Genomic DNA, 9,105 nt, shown 5'->3' on the forward strand with positions numbered 1-9,105 from the left:
CCCACCTTTCAATTACCATAATAAGATTTCCCACCCTCAACAGTTACAGTGGGGATTAAGTTTCTGGCGACATTCAACCTAAGGCTACTATCAAAAAAAACAAAAGATAAGTATTGGCGAGGATGTGGAGAAATCAGAACCCTTATGCATTGCCGGTGGGAATGTAAAATGGTACAGTCACCACGGAAAAGCAGTAATTAAAAATAGAATTACGATTATGATCTAGCAATTCCATTTCTGGGTATATACCCAAAAGAATTTAAAGCAGGACTTCAAACAGATATTTGCATACTCTTGTTCATAGCAGCATTATTCACAACAGCCAAGGAGTAGAAGCAACCCAAGTGTCCACTGATGGACACAAAATGTGGTTATATACATACAATGGAATACTACTCAACTTTAAAAAGGAAGGAAATTCTGACACATGCTACAACGTGGACGAATCTGGAAGACATTATGCTAAGTGAAAAAAGTCAGACACAGAAGGACAAATACTGCATGATTCCCCCTATATGAGGTACCTAGAGTAGTCAAATTCACATGGACAGGAAGTAGAATGGTGGTTGCCAGGAGCAGGGAGAAGGGAGAAATGAAGAGTTATTGTTAAATACAGTCCCAGACTGGGAAGATAAAAAAAGTTCTGGAGATGGATGGTGGTGATGGTTGCACAACAATGTGAATGTACTTAATGCCAATGAACTATATACTAAAAATGGTTAAAATAGTAAATTTTGTGTTATGTATATTTTATCACAATAACAAAAATAGCAAAGGCTTATATGTTCCCTCAAGGAAAAATTTCCAAGACATATATTATTAAGTGAACAAAAGAAAGAAAGAAGCAGAACAGTAAATAAAGCATGATACCTTTTGTATAAAAGAGAGAAAAAAATCAGCATTGATTAATTTCTATTTTTGATGATCCGAGAAAAAGTATTAATTCACAACTTTCAACTATGATCTCTAGTCTGTTGGGGCGTTGAGGCCACACACCTCCTCACGGGGCAGAGAACTAGCCACGACCCCACCCACATACGCATATTTAATTTGTTGAAAACATTCGCCTGGACAGGAGAGATAAAGATGGCGCCTAACGGAAGCCACTGGGGAGAGACCAAGGAAAGACATAGTTTAAAATTATTGGATAAAAGATATTTCTGCGCTCATGCTCACCGCGTGACTGCAATAGCAAAGCATTAGAGCAAGATGCATGTTCACATGACCTTTAAGATGATATGTTGAAGTTAGGAAATCTCCTTGTCATACGCTTATTATAAAAGCAGGTGCTTCTGTGAAAATAAACGGAACTGCTTGACGGAACCCTTGCCGCGTCTGAGTGTCTCTCTGTGGGCTGAATAGGCGGGCAGCATACTCACCTTCCTCCCAGGCTCTCCTGGCCACTAGGGTGGCAGGAGTAATCCTACCGGTTCCCTCTCTTGCTCATCCCATGGTGGGGGCTAAAGGGGGCAACTGGGAGGTTCGGCCCACCACCCCTGAGCCCCCGCACTAGTCCAAAAATAATTTTTAGAAAAAATTTTCTGTTAACTAAAAAACAGAACTTAACCTTTGGTAAGTAGTTTATTCAAGTAACTTAAGAAAGTTAGATCACTTTTCTAAATATTTTTTGCCTTAAGATGAGAAAGAAAAAATGGGGTTTAAATTAAGAAAAACAATTAATAGTCAGCATTGTTCTCAACACTAGAAACCATAAATCACAACTTTGCCCCTCCTGACTTCCTACCCACCCTAGGTTCCACAGGCAGCCATTTCAACAGGGATTTCTAAAACCCCTGAACCTGGAAAAATACCACTTGCTGTGTACTTCTGCTCCCAGCTACCAAGATAAGATTCCTGGAGAAACTCACAAATCAAACCAACTAACTTTTCACTGATCCTTTGTAAGGATAATTAAAGATTTCCTTGCCACCAAATCCAGAAGCCTCTTCTCATTCCACTTTCATTCCACTATCATTCCATTTTTGCAAATCTCTTCTTTATGATACTCTGATGCAATGTCAGTGACACTGCTCAACTGAGTTTCTTACTAGTTCTGACCTTCTTTTCTGCCTCTTCCTTCTTTTCCCCTCACCTAAATAAAAGTATTTACCACTATTCTATAGTCATCCCTCTCTACCTCTACTCTTTCACTTTGCAGTGACTGTCACTCTTGGGCTTTTACTTAGAAATTTAATTAAAATGACTACCATAGGTATAAATGCACCAAGACCTTTCAGCACAACTCCAGTCCCCACCATTTTAACTCCACACAAAATTCTACCAAATGTTTAAAGAAGAATTAACAGCAATCATTCACAAACTCTTCCAAAAAACAGAAGAGGGGAAAAACTTCCCAACTTATTCTTTGTGACCAAAACTAGACAAGGACAACACAGGAAAACAAAGGACCAATATCTCTATGAACACAGATAAAAAAATCCTCAACAAAATATAATCATCCCTCAGTATGCATGAGGAACTGGTTCCAGGGCCTCCCCACAGATACCAAAATCCATGAATACTCAAATCCCTGACATAAAATTGGCATAGTATTTTCATACAACCTATGCACATCCTCCCTTTAAATCTTTAAGTCATCTCTACATTACTTATAATACCTAATACAATGCAAATTCAGTTATACTGTTTTGTTTAGGTAAAAATAGCAATTAAAATCTGTACATGTTCAGTACGGACACAATTTTTTTTCTGAATATTTTCAATCTGCAGTTGGTTAAACCCACACATGTAGAATCCACAAATACACAGGGCTGACTGTACTAGCAAACCAAATCCAACATCACATAAAAAAGATTATACACCATGACAAAGTGAAATGTATCAAAGGAACATAAGGTTGGTTTAACATCTGAAAATCAATTAATGTATTATACTATATCAACAGAATAAAGAACAAACACCACATGATTATCTCAATATATAGTCAGCCCTCCATATCCATAGGTTCTACATTCATGGATTCAACCATGGATCAAAACATTTTGGGAAAATATAACAGAGCAATAAAAAATACAGTATAAAAACCATTCACATAGCATTTACACTGCATTAGGTATTATAAGTAATCTACAGATGATTCAAAGTATGCAGGAACTGTGCCTGGGTTATACGCAATACTAAGCCATTTTACATAAGGGACTTACACATCTTTGGATTTTTGTATCTGCAGGGAGGTCCTGGAACTAATCCCCCACAGATACCAAAGAACTACCGTACACAGAAAGAGCATCTGACAAAATTCAACACTCCTTCATGACAAAAAAATATTCAATAAACTAGAAACGAAGGGAACTTTCTCAACCTGATGAAGGGTATCTATGAAAAACGCACTGTTAATACCACACTTTACGGTGAAAGACTGAAAACTTTCCCGTTAAATCAGATACAAGACAAAGATGTCCACTCTCACCACTTCTATTCAACTGGGGATTTTAGCCAGGGCAACTAGGCAAGAAAAAGAAAGAAAGGCATCCAGATTTGAAAGGAAGAAGTAAAACTATCTCCATATTCACATACAATGATTTTGCATATAGAAAATCCTAAGGAATCCACTAAAAACTATTAGAACTAATAAACAAGTTCAGCAAGATTGCAGGATACAAGATCAATATAGAAAAATAAGTTGTATTTCTACATACTTGCAATGAACAATCTGAAAATGAAAACAATTCCACTTACAATAGCATCATGAGGAATAAAATCATTAAGCATAACTTTAAAAGCAAAATATGTGCAAAACTTATACTCTGAAAACTACAAAATACTGTGGAAAAATTAAAGATGTAAATAGATAAAGATGTTCCATATTCAAGGACCAGAAAACTTAATAATAAGATGGCAATATTCTCCAAATCAATATACAGATTGAATACAATCCCTAATAAAATCCCAGTTGGTTGTTTTGTGAAAATTGACAGACTGATCCTAAAATTCACATGAAAATGCAAGGGTCCCAGAATAGTCAAAGCAATCTTGAAAAAGAAAAACAAAGTTGGAAGACTCATACTCCCTGATTTCATAAACCACTACAAAGCTACTGTATCAAGACAGTGTAGCACTGGCATAAAGAACAGACATATGGATCAATGGAATAGATTTAAGAGTCCAGAAATATATGCTCACATTTACAGTCAACTGATTTTCAACAAGCGTGCCAAGACCATTCAATGGGAAAAGAATAGTCTCTTTAACCAATAGTGCTGGGGCAACTGTATGTATGTATGTGGCAACATGCAAAAGAATGAAGTTGGATCCCTACCTTACACCATACAAAAATTAAAAATGGCTTAAAGACTTAAAAGCTAAAACTGTAAAACTTTTAGAAGAAAACACGGGTACAAGTCATCCTAACCTGAATACAGTAATGGTTTCTTAGATAAGACATCAAAAGCACAAGCAACAAAAGAAAAAAAAAAACAGACATATCGGACTATTGAACATGATCAAAAATTAAAAACTTTTGTGCTTCCAAGGATGCTATCAAGAAAGTGAAAGAGGACTGGCCCATTAGCTCAGTTGGATCAATACAGCGTGGTGCTGATAACACCAATGTTGAGGGTTCTATCACTGTACCAGCCAGCCACCCAGAAAAAAAGAAAGAAAGAAAATAAAAGAATAGCCCACAAAATTAAAGAAAATTTTTGCAAAACACATATCTGATAAGGGACTCCTTTCTAAAATATATAATGAACTCTTACAACTCAATAATAAAAAGACAAACAATTCAATAAAAATTAGCCAAAGGATCTAAGTAGACTTTTCTTCAAAGTATTTACCAACGGTGAATAATCACATGAAAAGATGCCCAATACCATTAGCCATTAGGGAAAAGCAGATCAACACCACACTGAGATACCACTCTATACCCACTAGGATGGCTAGAATAAAAAAGACATTAAGTGTTGGTGAGGATGTGAAGAAACTGGAAACCCTCATATACTACTGGTGGGTACGTAAAATAGCACACCTGCTTTGGAAAAAGTCTAGCAGTCAGTTCCTCAAAACGTTAAAATTAGAAATACTATATAATTCAGTAAATTCCACTCCTATGTATTTCTTTTTTAAGAGAAATGACTTACATCCACACGAAAAGAGCTACACAAATGTTGACACAAGCATTATTCATAAGAAACTCCAAATGGGGAGTTCATCAACTGATGAACAGATAAATAAAATGTGGTATAAGCATGGAATAGAATGTGATTCAACAGTAAAAGGAATGAAGTACTGATACATGAAACAAGATGGATGAAGCCTGAAAACATGCTAAGTGAAAAAAGCCAGTCCCGAAGGACCACGTATTGTATGTTTCCATTTATATAAAATATCCATATTGGTACACCAATAGAGACAGAAAGTAGATAAGTAATGACTGCTTAGGGTTGAGGGGGATTGGGGAATTGGGTAGTGATGGCTAAGGGATGTGCGAGTTTCTCTTTGGGGTGATGAAAATGTTCTAAAAGTGTTTGTGGTGTGTTGCTTTGCATTGCTTCGCTCCCCACAGATTTGTCACCCCACTTCCACTGGGTGATGGAGACGCAAAGGATTACTCAAAGCCCATCTCTACTGAGCAGTGAGAGGCCTCAAAGTGGTTAATTTCCCAAGGAAGGGATCCCTCTCTCTTGAGGGTTCCTGTGGGAGATTAACCACTTCGGGGCCTCTCATTGCTCAGCAGAGATGGGCTTTGAGTAATCCTTTGCGTCTCCGTCACCCAGTGGAAGTGGGGTGACAAATCTGTGGGGAGTGAAGCAACGCAAAGCAACAGCGGTGATGCTACATAACTCTGAATACACTAAAAGCCATCAAATTGTACACTATAAGTGGGTGAATTATATGATATGTGAATTATATCTCAATAAAGCTGTTAAAAAAAATTAACCTCTGGTGATTCAACTCAGTATACAGGTTACCTTGGAGCGTACAGACTGGGAAAGGCACATGGGAGCCTTCTGGGGTGCTAGAAATATTCCATATCTTGATTGGGGTGGTAGTTATATGGGTGTACACACTGAGCAATATAATTAAGATTGGTTCACTTCCACTGTATGTAAATGATACCTTAATAAAAAGTTTTTTTAAATAATATTTCATGAGTGAATATTTCAATTACTCCTAAGAAACCTGGAAAGTATACATATTATTATGAGAAATACAGGTTCAGAAAAGTTAAGTAACTTGCCCAAACAAAGCAAGCACTTACACTTTTGTCTCCTGACTTCAAAAGCTGACTCCACTATTCCATAACTTACCTTTATATCTCCTCTAACTAGAACTGCTGCTTGATGAATGGTGTGTACACGTGAATATGTGAATGAATGAGCAGCATAAAGTATATATTTAAATTACTAAATGTGGGGCCGGCCCGTGGCTCACTCGGGAGAGTGTGGTGCTGATAACGCCAAGGCCACGGGTTCGGATCCCATATAGGGATGGCCGGTTGCTCACTGGGTGAGCGTGGTGCTGACAACACCAAGTCAAGGGTTAAGATCCCCTTACCGGTCATCTTTTTTTAAAAATAAATAAATAAATAAATAAATAAATTACTAAATGTGGCTGGCTGGATTAGCTCAGTTGACTAGAGTGCAGCCTTATAACAGCAAGGTCACAGGTTCAGATCCCCATAACAGCCAGTCATCAATCAATCAATCAATAAATAAGTGCTATATAAAAACACAGAAGAATATACCTGAAGAAAGTTATAAAGAGGATATAAAACCTAAGATGACTCTTAAAACTAAAAGAATAGTATGAGCAGGACTTGGCAGTAGGGATTAGTACAGGGGAAGACTGGAGGAATCATAATGCCCTAGGAAAACATCTTGTATGAAGTGGTTTCCATCTTATTAAATGTTTCCTGTACTATAGTTATTTAAATCAGTATGTCCAAATTTAATAGCAAGGGTAGCTATACCACCAAATAAATACATGTAATTTCTTAAAGGCATTTAAATAAATAAAAACCCTTCTCCCTAGCATAGAACCACTGCAGGCTCAATGTGGGTTTTTAAAGAATCATAGCACATAAGGGATCACTAAGAAGCATTAAAGAGGCACCCCAAAGATATAACTTCCAAAATTCCAAATGCTTCATGAGATTTAACCACACTAAATTGTTTCCACAGTAATTCTAAAAAAGTAGAAAAGGTCACTGATCAGACAATTTAAACAAGAAAGCCAGCATATTGTTCAACTACTATTTTTCTTAAAGTTGCTACCCTTCTAGATGAAGAACTAAAATAATGGCTTATTTTCACTTACTTGAACTGAGATTATAGAATGAATTACCACTAACTGCCTGCTAAGGAGGAGTCAAGTCTGGATGCCAAGAGCAACTTCTTAATCAAGACTGTTAGGTACAAAAATACCTCTACAAGAATGCATAAGCAGGAACGGTAACCCAGTAGTGAAACATGTTACTTATTTCACAGGTAGCATTTCTGGTGGAGTCCTTGAAAATCTCCAATTTGGAATATTACTTGTCATTTTCTTTCAGCACATCCTCATCTGGAGCTATATGAAGAACAATCACTGACAAGATAATTTAAAATCTTGACATTCTAGGTAACAAACCTGTCAAAATTTCTTTGAAAGCTTAGGGGCACAGGTACCTTAAGAACAATCCTTTAGCAATGATTGGCTCTTACCCCTAAATGTCAGTAGTCAAGAAATTTGGTACCAAGCTCTTTCTTTATCAACTGATTACAATGAACTTGATTGTTTCTGTAATTTAAAAAATAAAATAAAGGTAAATGCACACGTATACACACACATACCCGATACTTCATCTCCCAGTTTATATTCAGCCTCAGTTTAGAAGAAGTGTGTAACAACAGAATCCAAACACAACTTGAGTAATAATTACATCTACTGAGTCCTTGGACACCACTCTAGGTACCTCCGAATAACTCCATGTAGTAGATACCTATATCACTATTTTACACGTGAGGAAACAAGTCAAAGTCAAACAGCTTTTGGCTATGCTGGGAATTGAAGCTCAAGGTATTTGATTCCAAAAATACACTTTGATTCAACAAGGCACTGCCTCCCTTGACAGGGTAAAAAAAAAAATAGAGAAGCATACAACTTTTCACTTTTTCCGGGATGTTACTTATATCTCAATATAATATACAGACTGAAGGCAAGAGCGTTGGAGTCAGGCTGCCTGAATTTAAACCCAGCTCCATCACTGACAAGATGTGCGTCCTCAGTTGCCTCATCCATAAATTGAGGATAATAGCACCTGTATTCCATGAGGTTGTCATGGGGATTAAATAAACGCTTATGAATAAAAGGCTTCAAACACCGCCTGTCATCGAACACGGGAGAAACACACCAGCCCTGTTGGAGGGAAAAGTGGTATATGACAAGTATTTCCAAGAAAAACATTTTTTTCTGGGAGAATTAGCGAAAGGGAGAATCACTCTCCAACAAAATAATAACCTGGCGGGAGGAGCGGGGCGTGAGGAGCCAGCGGCGGAGGGACCCAGCCCCCTTACTCTGGGAGAGGTCCGAGCCGTGGCGCCCCGCGGGAGGAGACGGCAGGGACGGAGCCTCCTCCTGAGGAGTTCAGCTTGAGGAAGAAGGGACCAAAGTCCTTCCGCGGTGAGCGAGAAGTGGTGGCGAGGACGCCGAGAGGATGAAGGCCGCCCCCAGCTGTGAGCGGGACGGGCCTGGCACTCGAGGGCGGAAGCCCACCTCAGAGCAGCTAAGAGCCCACACGGGCGTCCGGAGTTTCCCACCTGGCGTCCGGAGAGGCCCACTGCGGCGCCCCGAGGGGTCCTTTTGGCTTCGGGAGCGGCCCACCGCGCGTCGGGAAGGGCCTACCTAGTCGTCAAGAAGGGCCCCTCCGGTGAGGAGCGGGCCGCGGCCAGGCTGAGGGCTAGAAAGAGATGGGAAGAGGGCGGGCTGGAGGTGTGAGAAGGCGGCAGGTACTCACCGGCTGGCGCGTGCCCCTTGGCCGTGCCCCTCCTCTGGAGCGCGGAGGGTTGGAAGCGGGCGCAGCAAGTCAGGAGCGGGGGTGCCGGCTGACGCACGCGAAGCCGAGGCGCCGCGGGGAGACGCGCTCTCAGGGAAGGCGCAGGCTCT

At 39.4% G+C, this 9,105-nt stretch overlaps 1 protein-coding gene across 1 annotated transcript in view; it reads right to left on the minus strand.

Moving 5' to 3' along the window:
* Positions 1–9,062, minus strand: part of UIMC1 (ubiquitin interaction motif containing 1) — a 143,939-nt gene extending 134,877 nt beyond the window's left edge. Inside the window, exon 1 of the mRNA XM_063086343.1 lies at positions 8,957–9,062. The gene's annotated coding sequence lies outside the window, so the exon portion shown is untranslated. The remainder of the gene's footprint in view (positions 1–8,956) is intronic.
* Between the last annotated feature and the right edge of the window lie 43 nt (positions 9,063–9,105).

The sequence above is a fragment of the Cynocephalus volans genome, chromosome 2 (assembly GCF_027409185.1).
Source record: "Cynocephalus volans isolate mCynVol1 chromosome 2, mCynVol1.pri, whole genome shotgun sequence".
Lineage (NCBI taxonomy): Eukaryota > Metazoa > Chordata > Mammalia > Dermoptera > Cynocephalidae > Cynocephalus > Cynocephalus volans.